Here is a 15,261-nt window from a genome sequence, read left to right on the forward strand (position 1 = left end):
GAAAAAGACTTAGGTATACTAATAGATCATAGACTGAACATGAGTCAACAGTGTGATGCAGCAGCAAAAAAGGCAAATACAATTCTGGGATGTATTAACAGAAGCATACAGTCTAGATCACGTGAAGTCATTATCGGTCTTTACTCCTCTTTGGTCAGACCTCATCTGGAATACTGTGTACAGTTTTGGGCACCACATTTTAAAAAAGACATAGACAAACTGGAGCAAGTTCAGAGAAGAGCGACCAGAATGGTGACTGGTCTGCAAACCATGTCCTATGAGGAACGGTTGCAGGATTTGGGAATGTTTAGCTTGCAAAAAAGAAGACTGAGAGGAGACTTAATAGCTGTCTACAAATATGTCAAGGGCTGTCACATTGTAGAAGGATCATCTTTATTCTCATTTGCACAAGGAAAGACTAGAAGCAATGGAATGAAACTAAATGGGAGGAGACACAGATTAGATATTAGAAAAAACTTTTTGACAGTTAGGGTGATTAATGAGTGGAACAGGCTGCCACGAGAGGTGGTGAGTTCCCCTTCAATGGACGTCTTCAAACAGAGGCTGGACAGACATCTGTCTGAGATGATCTAGTGAATCCTGCTTTGAGCAGGGGGTTGGACCAGATGACCCAGGAGGTCCCTTCCAACTCTACCATTCTATGATTCTATGATTCTATGATATGCAGTGAAGGAAATAATTATTTGATCCTTTGCTGTTTTTGTAAGTTTGCCCACTGACAAAGACATGAACAGTCTATAATTTTAAGGGTGGGGTAATTTTAACATAGAGAGATAGAATATCCCCCAAAAAATCAAGAAAATCACATTGTATAAATTAGATAATTTTTTTTGCATTTTGCAGTGAGAAATAAGTATTTGATCCCCTACAAACCATTATGAGTTCTGGCTCCTACAGACCAATTAGACGCTCCTTCATTAAAGACAGCTGTATTACATAGTCACCTGTATAAAAGACTCCTATCCATAGACTCAGTGGATTATTTCCTTCACTGTCTATATATATTTATATATATATATATATATATATATATATATATATATATATATATATAAATGTGACACCCCAGGGGTCTGGTTGCCACAGTGATAGAGATGTTATGGCTGAGAGCAGGTGGGAGGTCCTTTGGTCAGGGATCCTGTGCATGCCACACCTCCTGCCCAGTCTTGGGAGGGGAAGAACTTCCCCTATATAAACCCGGGGCTGAAGCAGGGTTAGGAGTCAAGGAGAGTAGAGACAAGAGACAGTCATAGGAAGAAACAGCTGGAGCTCAGTGGGAGCAATACTACTACGAGTCAGGGGCTGGCAGCTGCAGAGCTCGCCCTGACTGAGAAGCTTTCTTACCGGACCCGGCGTCCGAGGCTGTGGGGACTAACTCCTACCCAGCAGCAGAAGCCGACCGGCAGGGGATTTCAGGTCCTCAGGCCCAGAAACCCGAAGGCACGGTCACACGTGTGGGACCAGCACCGCCATCGTGGAGCGGAAGCCAATAGAAGGCCCCGAGTCACCGGCCATACGGGTGAGCACCACACGGTACACTCAGGGACGTGGGCTACTTATATCCGCTTCTAGCAAGGTAGCCAGAAGAGTACAGTCAGTTTGGGAGGCCTACAACTCCGCCTGGCCAGGGGAGATCCCATCTGCTCAAGGACTGACCAGGCCCCGTTCGCTAGCAAGTACTCCGGGAGGGTCTATCGTTGTTACCAGTAAAGACCCTGAATTACACCGCACCGTCTCTGAGTGGTTCCTGCTACCCCCATCTTCCACGTCGGCTGCCCTGAGGCCATACCCCTCCCGTTGGGGGTTATACTATCACGCTGCACAATTCTACACCGGCCTCAGCGGTCTGCCCTGCAGCGGCAGCTCCATAGCTGCAAATCAACGGGTGGCGTAGTCGACACTCAAATAACATCTATCAAGACTGCCACACACTGAGTCTGACTCCCTGGGCACGGACCGGGTCCCCGCCACTCGGAGACTACAACCCTCATCTGATCCGGTTCCGGGTAAGCCCCCGTGCGCGAGACGCTGCGCGACACAGCAGGCCCAGGGGCGCGTCAACTTTGGCGTAGTCGGCAGGATTTCGTGCCCGCAACCACCGGGTACTGCGTGCCTGAAAAGCAAAGACTGTTCAAACTTACCAGTGGTGAGGTTTCCCGCCATCCGGCGCCATCTTCTGCCTTCTTCCCGCCATCCGCGAAGTTTTCCCGCCATTGGACGCCATCTTGAGGACGCCGCGTGGGAAGAAGAGGGGCGTGGACTTCGAAAGTGCGCGAGAACTGAAGCCCCGCCTCACGTCCGGACGTTGCGTAAGGTCCTGGAAGGAGCCCAGCAGACGCCGACGTCACCGGAGCGCGACGGAAGGTCCTCAACCCTGACGATCTACTGCGGAGCCGCGGCCTACGGAACAGGATCATCGCAAGGTAGGCCACGGTCCACTAGGGGGGAGGAAGATGTCGGATACGGAGGAGAGCTTCACTGCCTCAACCCCCGCCAGCGCCACCGCTGCTGCAGTTATGCCCTTCACCATGCCCTATATCCCGGGAGCCGCTTGGCTACCCCAGTACTCAGGGGAGTCACATACCCTGCATGACTTTAGAGAAAAGCTGGATAGCCTCTTCCAGGTGTACCCCCTCACAGAAGAGCAAAAAGTGAGCATCCTGGTGGCCCAACTAACCGGGGCAGCCAAAAGGGAAGTAAAATCCTGGCCACCTGGGAGGAAGACTGTCGCAGGGATACTAACCCGGCTGAAGGATACCTTTGATACCCGCACCTCAGCCGAGATTAAGCTTAGATTCTATGGGTGCAAGCAGCGAGCGCATGAGAGTATAAGGGACTATGCACTAAACCTACAAGAGGCCCTGAGGGCCATTAAGCAGACCGACCCTGATGGAGTGGGAAACGAGGACAGGCTGTTGACCGAACAATTTATAGAGGGACTGTATTGTAATGCCCACCGAACTCAGTTGCGGGCGATGGCCTTACAGGATCCCCATCTGGGCTTTGCACAGTTCAAGGACAGAGCCATCCGGGTGCTCCGAGAACCGGCACCGGGTGGCGTTATGACCCACAGGCGCCCAGCTATTACTTACCACCAGGAGGCGGCGCCCTTGTCGGCAGGGCCTGTGGGAGCTGATGCGCAGGCTTTGGACAATGACCCGGCTCCAGACCTACACCATCAGGTCCAAGAGCTAGCTAAGAGCGTTGCTGCGCTAACCCGAACTGTGCAGTCTTTACAGGTTTCCACCCCAGGGAAGATCCAGCTGGCATCCGGACCGGAGGACATCCCGTGGCGTCGACCAAGGAGGACCCCACCGGCCAGAGGAAGACCCAGTGACCGATACAGCGAGGACGGACGACCCATCTGCCGCCGCTGCAATCAACCCGGACATATGGCAAGGTACTGTTCTTTAAACGGGCACAACCTGGGGTAGAGGGCCAACCCCCAGGAAAAAGATCACCAGGCCCATCGAACTGGCGCGACAGATATGTGGGAGGACGTCCAGTCTTGCCTGTGGTACTGGATGGCATTCCCATGAGTGCCCTACTGGACACCGGGTCACAGGTCACCACCATCCCGTACGTGCTCTTTAAGCAGTACTGGAATGACTCGGATATTACCCGCTACCCTGACGACGACTTGAGTATCATCGCCAGCAATGGCCAGCCCGTGCCACAGATCGGATTTAAAGAGGTGACCATCAAAATCGGTAGAGTCGAACTGGCAGCACAGGGACTGATCATTGTAGATATTGACAAACATGAGAGTCACCCAAAAATAACTCTAGGAACTAATGTAATTGAAAATTGTCTTGCAGAGGTGATTTTCCTTTTACAGCAGGTTGCCAAGAACGCCAGCTCCGGCGAGCAGCGGGTGCTCCAGAAAGAGATCCGGACACTGATGCGACGGCAACAGGTGGAACTCTCCGGCGGTGAGATTGGTAGCGTAAGAATGTGTGACCCTTTTCCTATTGCCATGCCCCCAAAAAGTGAAATGATGATTTGGTGCCGGGCAGCTATTGGTCTGAGAGGTAGGGATTACCAGGCAATGGTAGAACCAGTTTACTCGGACAGTAGGCCCACCATTTTGACAGCACGGGGGGTGGTTGATGTACGCCATGGGAGGGTGCCCGTTCGCATAATAAATATCGGGGAGAGGGAAGTGTATCTGCCCCGGTATGCCACGCTAGCTAAATTATATACCATTAACCAAAATTCTATACAATCTGTGGAACCCTTGCCTCCATCTCACCCGGAGGAAGGTAAGGGCTCTAAGAAAAACATGGAGGACTGGTGTCAGCAACTACATCTGGGTACTGACTCCACTCCCGCACACCAGAAACAAGGAGTCTATCGGGTGGTTCAAGAGTACGAGAGAGTGTTCAGTAAACACCCGTTAGACTTCGGGCGAGTCAAGGGGGTAGAACACCACATCCCCACGGGAGACCATCCTCCTATAAAAGAGAGGTATCGACCCGTACCCCCTGCCCACTACCAACACGCCAAGGGGATGCTTAGAGACATGAAGGAGGCTGGGGTGATCAGGGATAGCTGTAGCCCCTGGGCAGCTCCACTAGTCTTAGTCAGAAAAAAAGACAACACCATGAGGATGTGTGTAGATTACCGGAAAATCAACCATATCACACACAAGGATGCGTACCCCTTACCAAGGATAGAGGAGTCATTGGCTGCTTTAAGATCTGCTAACTTCTTCTCTACCTTGGATCTCACTAGCGGGTACTGGCAGGTTCCTGTAGCAGAGGCGGACCGGGAGAAGACCGCATTCACCACCCCGATGGGACTTAGCGAGTTCACCTGCATGCCGTTCGGACTCTGCAACGCACCAGGAACCTTCCAACGACTAATGGAGTGTTGTCTGGGCCACAGAAACTTCGAGACGGTCTTGTTGTACCTGGACGATGTCATCGTATATTCCAAGACGTATGAGGACCACCTGAAACACCTGGCGGAAGTGTTCGAAGCTCTGGCGAGTTACGGCCTAAAGGTGAAACCCTCCAAGTGTCACCTCCTGAAACCAAAGGTGCAGTACCTGGGACATGTGGTGAGCGCTGACGGAGTGGCTCCCGACCCTGATAAGATCACCGCAATTAAGGAATGGCCAAGCCCCTCCAGCGTAAAAGAAGTGCGGCAGTTCCTCGGGTTGGTAGGCTACTACCGAAGGTTTATTCCCGGTTTCACCAAAAAGGCAGCACCTATGCAGGACCTCCTGATAGGCCAGTCCCGGAAGGCCAAGAACCAGAAGCCGCCCTTCAAATGGGAGGAGCTGGAAGAAGAGTCCTTCCGCCAGCTGAAGATGGCCCTCACGGGGGACGAAATCCTGGCGTACCCGGATTATAGCCAGCCCTTTATCCTCTACACCGACGCCAGTAACATCGGGCTAGGAGCCGTACTGTCCCAGATCCAGCAGGGGAAGGAACGAGTAATCGCCTACGCCAGCCGAAAACTGCGACCCACCGAAAGGAACCCCGAGAATTACAGCTCATTTAAGCTAGAGTTCCTGGCCGTAGTATGGGCAGTCACCGAGCGCTTTAAGCATTACCTCGCTTCTTCCCGGTTCACCGTGTACACGGATAACAACCCGTTGACACACCTGGACACGGCAAGACTCGGTGCCCTGGAGCAGAGGTGGATGGCCCGTCTGTCCAACTACGAGTTCACAATCAAATACCGGGCCGGACGCTCCAATACCAACGCGGATGCCCTGTCCAGGATGCCCAACCTGCCGGACGAAGGAGAAGATCCGGAGGGACTGGAAGAAGTTGAACTCCCTGCGTTCCACCGTCATGGGACTATCCAGTATTCCCACCGGGTAAGGAGTAAGCAGGCTGCTACGTTGAACCCCTTACCTCACTACAACTGGGCGGAAACGCAAGATAGCGACCCTGCCGTCCGACTGGTGAAGGAGATGCTGACTCGCCCGGAGGCTTGCCTTGAACCAGACGCTCCGGAGGAAGCCAAACAACTATGGGCAGAGAAGAGTCGACTGTTCCTTTACAAGGGGAAGTTGTGCCGCAGAATGGTTAACTCCCGGACGCATGAACTACTCTGGCAAATAGTGGTGCCACGAAGAGACGCAGCCATGGTGATGGAGGCATACCACGACGGAGCTGGACACTTCGGGTGGAAGAAGCTGGAGTTCCTGCTGCGCGAGCGATTCCACTGGGTAGGCATGAGGGGAACCATTGAGAAGTGGTGCAGAGACTGTGGCCCGTGCAACCTGAGAAGGAAGGACCGTGCCAGCCAGAAGACTCCCCTGCAGTCCATCGTCACCCGGCAACCGTTGGAACTGGTAGCCTTGGATCATGTAAAACTGACCCCAAGCAGAAGTGGCTACGTCTACGCGTTAACCATCGTGGATCATTACTCCCGGTTCTTGGTTGTCGTCCCCGTCAAGGACTTAACGGCTCAAACAGCAGCTAGAGCCTTCCAGCAGCACTTTTGCCGTCCACACGGGTACCCGGACGAAGTGCTGACGGACCAGGGACCTGCCTTTGAAGCGGAGGTCTTCCAGGAATTCTGCAATCTGTATGGCTGCCGGAAGATAAGGACGACACCCTACCATCCGCAAACTAATGGACTTTGTGAGAAAATGAACCAGGTGGTAATGGATCTTTTAAAAATGTTGCCCCTGGAAGAACGCAGTCTGTGGCCTGAGAAGTTGCCCGATCTGGTGGACCTATACAACCACATCCCGGTAGGTTCCACCAACTGTACCCCGGCTTACCTAATGAGGGCAAGACCTGGTAAGTTACCTGTTGACCTGGAAATGGGAGTCCTGACACCCGAGGACACTTCACCAGAAACAGACTGGGACACGGAGAGGCAGCAGCAGTACCGGAGAGTACAGGAGAGCGTGGAGCGAAATCTCTGTCAGGCTAGGGAAAGACAAGAGAAAACTTACAACCAGTATGCTCCCGCTGTTCCCCTGGTACCCGGAGAGCAGGTCTTGAAGAGGAAGAGATGGCTCCACAAGTTGGACGACCAGTGGGAAAAGGACCCGTACACCGTACTGCCCTCAAGCCACGAGAACCCGAAGGTTTGTACCATCAGTAAAGACGGAGGGGAAACCACAGCTATTGTATCCCGGGACCACCTGAAGAAGTGTCCCGAACAACTGAGGAACCCTGAAGAGGAACAAGAAGACCATCGACCCGTAGAGGAAAGGGAAGATATGGTTAGTACTGTGCTCGGGGACTTCCCTCGGTCTTGGACTCAAGTCAATGGTGCAGTTGTGGTACCCGTACTCACCTTCCTCCAACCAGCATCCCAAGCACCTACGGAGCAACAGGTAGAGCTGGAAGAACAGCCGGTCCAGGAGGCAGAAGACCCCACACCCGCAGACCAGGAGGATCAACCCTCTGCTTGCAGTGAGCCTGCCATATCCCTAGTGAGCCAAAGAGCCGGTAGACAGCTGCCCAGTTTACCCTTGACAGCTCCTACACCCTGTAGTTCAGGGCTAGGCAGTCAGCTCCGTAGGTCCACTAGGGCCACTAGAGGCCAGTTACCCGCACGGTGGAGGATTTGAAGTGTATAAATTGTTTTATTTATGTTTACCTGTGTATTGTTGCTTGTGTATAATTTTGTGTTTCTAGTTATTTGTAGGAGTCCTTGGTGGATTTACCGGGAATCCTTGTACATAGTTGGAGCGTAACCCAGGACGGACTAAAGACTGTTAAGGACTCGGGGTAGGACAAACCCCTACCTGGTTACGTCTCCCTGTTTTGGTGAAATGGACACCTTGCTTTTCTTCAAAGACTGCACCCGGTTACGGACATGCCGTAACCATCTTTATATGTTTTTCTTATTGTATTATTATTGTTTTTATCTTGTTATGTTTTTCTAAAATATGTTTAGTCCCGGAGTACTAAATTTCACTAGGGGGGAATGTGACACCCCAGGGGTCTGGTTGCCACAGTGATAGAGATGTTATGGCTGAGAGCAGGTGGGAGGTCCTTTGGTCAGGGATCCTGTGCATGCCACACCTCCTGCCCAGTCTTGGGAGGGGAAGAACTTCCCCTATATAAACCCGGGGCTGAAGCAGGGTTAGGAGTCAAGGAGAGTAGAGACAAGAGACAGTCATAGGAAGAAACAGCTGGAGCTCAGTGGGAGCAATACTACTACGAGTCAGGGGCTGGCAGCTGCAGAGCTCGCCCTGACTGAGAAGCTTTCTTACCGGACCCGGCGTCCGAGGCTGTGGGGACTAACTCCTACCCAGCAGCAGAAGCCGACCGGCAGGGGATTTCAGGTCCTCAGGCCCAGAAACCCGAAGGCACGGTCACACGTGTGGGACCAGCACCGCCATCGTGGAGCGGAAGCCAATAGAAGGCCCCGAGTCACCGGCCATACGGGTGAGCACCACACGGTACACTCAGGGACGTGGGCTACTTATATCCGCTTCTAGCAAGGTAGCCAGAAGAGTACAGTCAGTTTGGGAGGCCTACAACTCCGCCTGGCCAGGGGAGATCCCATCTGCTCAAGGACTGACCAGGCCCCGTTCGCTAGCAAGTACTCCGGGAGGGTCTATCGTTGTTACCAGTAAAGACCCTGAATTACACCGCACCGTCTCTGAGTGGTTCCTGCTACCCCCATCTTCCACATCGGCTGCCCTGAGGCCATACCCCTCCCGTTGGGGGTTATACTATCACGCTGCACAATTCTACACTGGCCTCAGCGGTCTGCCCTGCAGCGGCAGCTCCATAGCTGCAAATCAACGGGTGGCGTAGTCGACACTCAAATAACATCTATCAAGACTGCCACACACTGAGTCTGACTCCCTGGGCACGGACCGGGTCCCCGCCACTCGGAGACTACAACCCTCATCTGATCCGGTTCCGGCTAAGCCCCCGTGCGCGAGACGCTGCGCGACACAGCAGGCCCAGGGGCGCGTCATATACACATATATATATATATATATATATATATTTTTTTTTTTTTTTAAATCAAACTGCAGCCAGGTACCAGGATTTCCTGAAACAAGGAAACCCCTTTATCAAACTTCATAACAATTCTCTAAAAGTAATTAATTTGTTTTCTACAGCTTCAAATTCCCTTCTGCTGAACGTTTGAGGCCTGCTTTGTCTGGTGAGCCAGTACAAGCCCGTTGGCATTTATCAATAGCTTACCTTGAGACATATAGGCCAATTAATTAATCTAATACTCTTTCTTTAACCAATTCTTGATATCGAAAAATGCCTATACATAGCAAATAACTACAGTCATGGCCAAAAGTTTTGAGAATGACACCAAAATTATATTTTCACATGATCTGCTGGCCTCTGGTTTTTATTAGTGTTTGTCTGATGTTTATATCACATACAGAAATATAATTGCAATCATATTATGAGTACCAATAGGTTATATTGACAGTTAGAATGAGTTAATGCAGCAAGTCAATATTTGCAGTGTTGCCCCTTCTTCTTCAAGACCTCTGTAATTCTCCCTGGCATGCTCTCAATCAACTTTTGGACCAAATCCTGACTGATAGCAGTCTATTCTTGCATAATCAATGCTTGCATTTTGCCAGAATTTGTTCGTTTTTGTTTGTCCACCCGTCTCTTGATGATTGACCACAAGTTCTCAATGGGATTAAGAGCTGGGGAGTTTCCAGGCCATGGACCCAAAATCTCTATGTTTTGTTCCATGAGCCATTTAGTTATCACCTTTGCTTTATGGCAAGGTGCTCCATCATGCTGGAAAAGGCATTGTTGGGCGCCAAACTGCTCTTGGACGGTTGGGAGAAGTTGCTCTTGGAGGACATTCTGGTACCATTCTTTATTCATGGCTGTGTTTTTAGGCAAGACTGTGAGTGAGCCGATTCCCTTGGCTGAGAAGCAACCCCACACATGAATGGTTTCAGGATGCTTTACAGTTGGCATGAGACAAGACTGGTGGTAGCGCTCACCTCTTCTTCTCCGAATAAGCTGTTTTCCAGATGTCCCAAACAACCGAAAAGGGGATTCATCAGAGAAAATGACTTTGCCCCAGTCCTCAGCAGTCCACTCCCTGTACCTTTTGCAGAATATCAGTCGGTCCCTGATGTTTTTTCTGGAGAGAAGTGGCTTCTTTGCTGCCCTCCTTGAAACCAGCCCTTGCTCAAAGAGTCTCCGCCTCACAGTGCGTGCAGAAGCACTCACACCAGCCTGCTGCCATTCCTGAGTAAGCTCGGCACTGCTGGTAGTCTGATCCCGCAGCTGAAACAGTTTTAAGATACGGTCCTGGCGCTTGCTGGTCTTTCTTGGGTGCCCTGGAGCCTTTTTGACAACAATGGAAGCTCTCTCCTTGAAGTTCTTGATGATGCGATAGATTGTTGACTGAGGTGCAATCTTTGTAGCTGCGATACTCTTCCCTGTTAGCCCATTTTTGTGCAGTGCAATGATGGCTGCATGTGTTTCTTTAGAGATAACCATGGTTAACTGAAGAGAAACAATGATACAAAGAACCAGCCTCCTTTTAAAGTGTCCAGTGATGTCATTCTTACTTAATCATGACTGATTGATCGCCAGCCCTGTCCTCATCAACACCCACACCTGTGTTAATGGATCAATCACTAAAACAATGTTAGCTGCTCCTTTTAAGGCAGAACTGCAATGATGTTGAAATGTGTTTTGGGGGTTAAAGTTCATTTTCTGGGCAAATATTGACTTTGCAAGTACAGTAATTGCTGTTAAGCTGATCACTCTTTGACATTCAGGAGTATATGCAAATTGCCATTACAAAAAATGAAGCAGTAAACTTTGGAAAAATTACTATTTGTCTCATTCTCAATACTTTTGGCCATGACTGTACACCATGATGCTATAAAAATGCATCTTTTATTAACATATATTAAAATTTCACAGATAACAGTGGTAAACAAAAAAAAGCGAACAGACTCTTCTATGTTCCAGGAATGAGTAAGCTAATATTTATATAAACCCTCAAATGGTATCGATAAAATATCCACAATTGAATTATTACACAAATAGTAAAAATACAAGGTAGGAAACAGTCCAGTGGATAATTAATAGGAAGCCCCTGAACACAGATAGCCAGCCTATCCTTACACGTGTTTTACAAATGCTTCATCTGGGGTTGACTACTTTGTGTGCAGCACGGTAGTAAGAAAAAAAATTTAGATTTTATAATTTGAACCCCTGGATGGAGCAGAATACCAGTGCAAAATAATTACAAGCTGAGATGTGGCCTGCTGTATGTATCACGGTAGTTCCAAAAAAAATTTGAGGTTCAAAAGTGTTCTCCTGCATGGAGCACAATATGAGCACAACAGAGTTCTATGCTGAAATGTGACCTGGTGTTTCTGTCTGGACCACACTAATAGCAAAAACGATTGATCTGCTGGAAGGTTGATTTCACAGCCACACAGGATCCTATCTATCTAAACTATATGACTTACAAGCAACCGCCTAGCTAACTATCTCAATCTCTCACTATCCAGTAGCAGCAGAAGCAGCATCTCTGCGCTGTTACACTAACAAAATGGTGCCAAAACAACATGTTTGCTCTTTATATGGAGAGGGACATGTAACTTCAGCAACCAACGACACAAGCCCTTGAGTCTAGACGTTGTCGATGATTCCTGCGCCCTGATTGGCTTGCCGGAATCTCCACACATTAAGTTAAAAAAAAATTAAGAATAACAGTCCGCTGCTCCTCTGACCTCCCCTACATCCTCCCCTCATCAAACACGTCCCCCCGGCTCATCATACAGCACCACTATCCTAGCCAAAGTCCTAAAAAATACACTAGTGGAATCATTTACCGCACTTTGGCCGAATTTTGCCGATTTGGAGTAAAAATGCTCTGGGAGTCCAATCACGAATCCGAATGTGCAATGTTCGTGCCGAATTTGAAATTACCGAACGTTTTCCAAACATGTTCATTCATTTCTATTAAAGACCAGTATGAGAATTTTTTTTAGAAATATTTGCATAAATAAATGAGTTACTAAGTTCAAAGCCCTTTGGAAAAAGTTAACAGCTTGCTATAAAGTATAAAGTTATTTGCATCCAAATAGTGGATTGCTCAAGCGCTGCTCATTTCCACATCGAAAGGTGAGCATCTTTGATGATGTCCTGTCCAACAAGCATCTGCCAGGACGAGTGAATGAGCAGCAGGTACCATGCAGGCATCCGATTCCAACGAGTAGGGTAGGAGCACAATACCCGGCGTTCATGAATGCATCCTGGCAAGCATTTTATAGATAGGATATCATCAGCGGCGCTCACCTCTCGATGTGGAAGTGCAAGCTTTAATAATTTTTTTAATTTCTAATATTTAGAAAAATAATTACGCCTCTGCTTTTCTTTTTGTTTTTGTTTTTTTGAGTATCAAATCCACTCAGTGGTTCAGGGCATTAGAAGGCAGACAGAATTCAGATTATCATTGAGTCCTATACAGGGAATTTGGAGCGGTGTGTCAAAAAAAAATGGATCTGTGACTGCTATACAAATATTTAAAAATCACTAATCGGCACAGAAAGTTGGTTAAGAAAAATATTTTTTAAAGCAAGACAAACAGAATGACAGGCTTTGATTTGATATGAAGGTTTTGCAATACAGAAAGTATTCCACAGAATTTCCTAACTTTTACATCTACATCACTTTTCACACAATCTGAGTAACTACATACCAAGCCGGTACCGACAGAGGTGTCCTCACAGGATGTCTAATGTTCTGCCCAGACTCGGATTCTAAAAAAGAACATTTTCTCTTTGCATTCATCATCGATCTTCTTCCTGCAATGAACCCCAATAAATAATACCCCCCATCTGATGCGAATAGGTCCACATTATATAAAGTTCATATGTTTTTCTATCATCTCTGTTATAATTTTATGATGTTCCATGGTTGTTAATAATTGGGATGTGGTTAAGACTTCTTCCTCCATTCCCTTCCTCTTGATCGCGGTACAACTCATAGGGATTTCCCAAACCTTCTGAATGCACATTGGACTGTATTATCTCAGCACCTTACTGTATGAACTATTAGGAATATACAGTGGTGGCCAGAAGTATTGGCACCCCTGCAATTCTGTCAGATAATACTCAGTTTCTTCCTGAAAATCATTGCAATCACAAATTCTTTGGTATTATTATCTTCATTTAATTTGTCTTCAATGAAAAAACACAAAAAGAATTGTCCTAAAGCCAAATTGGATATAATTCCACACCAAACCTAAAAAAGGGGGTGGACAAAAGTATTGGCACTGTTTGAAAAATCATGTGATGCTTCTCTAATTCGTGTAATTAACAGCACCTGTAACTTACCTGTGGCATCTAACAGGTGTTGGCAATAACTAAATCACACTTGCAGCCAGTTAACATGGATTAAAGTTGACTCAACCTCTGTCCTGTGTCCTTGTATGTACCACATTGAGCATGGAAAAAAGAAAGAAGACCAAAGAACTGTCTGAGGACTTGAGAAACCAAATTGTGAGGAAGCATGAGCAATCTCAAGGCTACAAGTCCATCTCCAAAGACCTGAATGTTCCTGTGTCTTCCGTGCGCAGTGTCATCAAGAAGTGTAAAGCCCATGGCACTGTGGCTAACCTCCCTAGATGTGGACGGAAAAGAAAAATTGACGAGAGATTTCAACGCAAGATTGTGCGGATGGTGGATAAAGAACCTCGACTAACATCCAAACAAGTTCAAGCTGCCCTACAGTCCGAGGGTACAACAGTGTCAACCCGTACTATCCGTCGGCGTCTGAATGAAAAGGGACTGTATGGTAGGATACCCAGGAAGACCCCACTTCTTACCCCGAGACATAAAAAAGCCAGGCTGGAGTTTGCCAAAACTTACCTGAGAAAGCCTAAAACGTTTTGGAAGAATGTTCTCTGGTCAGATGAGACAAAAGTAGAGCTTTTTGGGAAAAAGCATCAACATAGAGTGTACAGGAAAAAAAAGAGACATTCAAAGAAAAGAACACGGTCCCTACAGTCAAACATGGCGGAGGTTCCCTGATGTTTTGGGGTTGCTTTGCTGCCTCTGGCACTGGACTGCTTGACCGTGTGCATGGCATTATGAAGTCTGAAGACTACCAACAAATTTTGCAGCATAATGTAGGGCCCAGTGTGAGAAAGCTGGGTCTCCCTCAGAGGTCATGGGTCTTCCAGCAGGACAATGACCCAAAACACACTTCCAAAAGCACTATAAAATGGTTTGAGAGAAAGCACTGGAGACTTCTAAGGTGGCCAGCAATGAGTCCAGACCTGAATCCCATAGAACACCTGTGGAGAGATCTCAAAATGGCAGTTTGGAGAAGGCACCACTCAAATATCAGGGACCTGGAGCAGTTTGCCAAAGAAGAATGGTCTACAATTCCAGCAGAGCATTATAAGAAACTCATTGATGGTTACCGGAAGCGGTTGTTCACAGTTATTTTGGCTAAAGGTTGTGCAACCAAGTATTAGGCTGAGGGTGTCAATACTTTTTGAGTTTTGTGTGAAATGATCAATGATTTGATTATTGCTTCATTCTCTTTTGTGTTTTTTCCTTGCAAGCAAATTAAATGAAGATAATAAGACCAAAGAATTTGTGATTGCAATCATTTTCAGGAAGAAACTGAGTATTATCTGACAGAATTGCAGGGGTGCCAATACTTTTGGCCACCACTGTAGATGACAAAGAGGGGGTCCTCTACAAAGATTAGATCTCTTTGGTTTTCACATGCCAATCTTCAATATATGGCTACAAAGAGCGGCTACCGCTCCAGCGGACCCTGCCCTTACTTTTATAAGAAGACACAACTCGCCCCATTGATATTGGTTTTTCACAGGTTGTGTCAGAGGCAGGATGAACTTCATTTTTAAAAGGGTCTATCATGATGGAACAACCACCTAAAATGGGATTCTTTGGAAATTTAACATTGATAACCTATCCTTACACAAAGCCATCAATGGTTATAAGGAGTGCCCCTTCCAAAACTTTTGCTTACAAATTCAAGAAAAGGGGCTGCCGGACTTTTGCAAGCACTGCATCCCACTCACTGTTTCTGTAGGAACAGCACTTCATCCACAGCACTATCTATCTATCTATCTATCTATCTATCTATCTATCTATCTATCTATCTATCTATCTATCTATCTATCTATCTCATATCTATCTATCTATCTATCTATCTATCTAATCTGTCTGAAGCAGTCAGCCTAAAAAGATCACTCCATCTTGAACAGACTTTAGCAAAGTGCAGCCAGCAGGCAACATTCGGCCCTCCAGCTGTT

The sequence above is a fragment of the Phyllobates terribilis genome, unplaced genomic scaffold, assembly GCF_046119375.1.
Source record: "Phyllobates terribilis strain yellow unplaced genomic scaffold, ASM4611937v1 Scaffold_2__4_contigs__length_985480577, whole genome shotgun sequence".
Lineage (NCBI taxonomy): Eukaryota > Metazoa > Chordata > Amphibia > Anura > Dendrobatidae > Phyllobates > Phyllobates terribilis.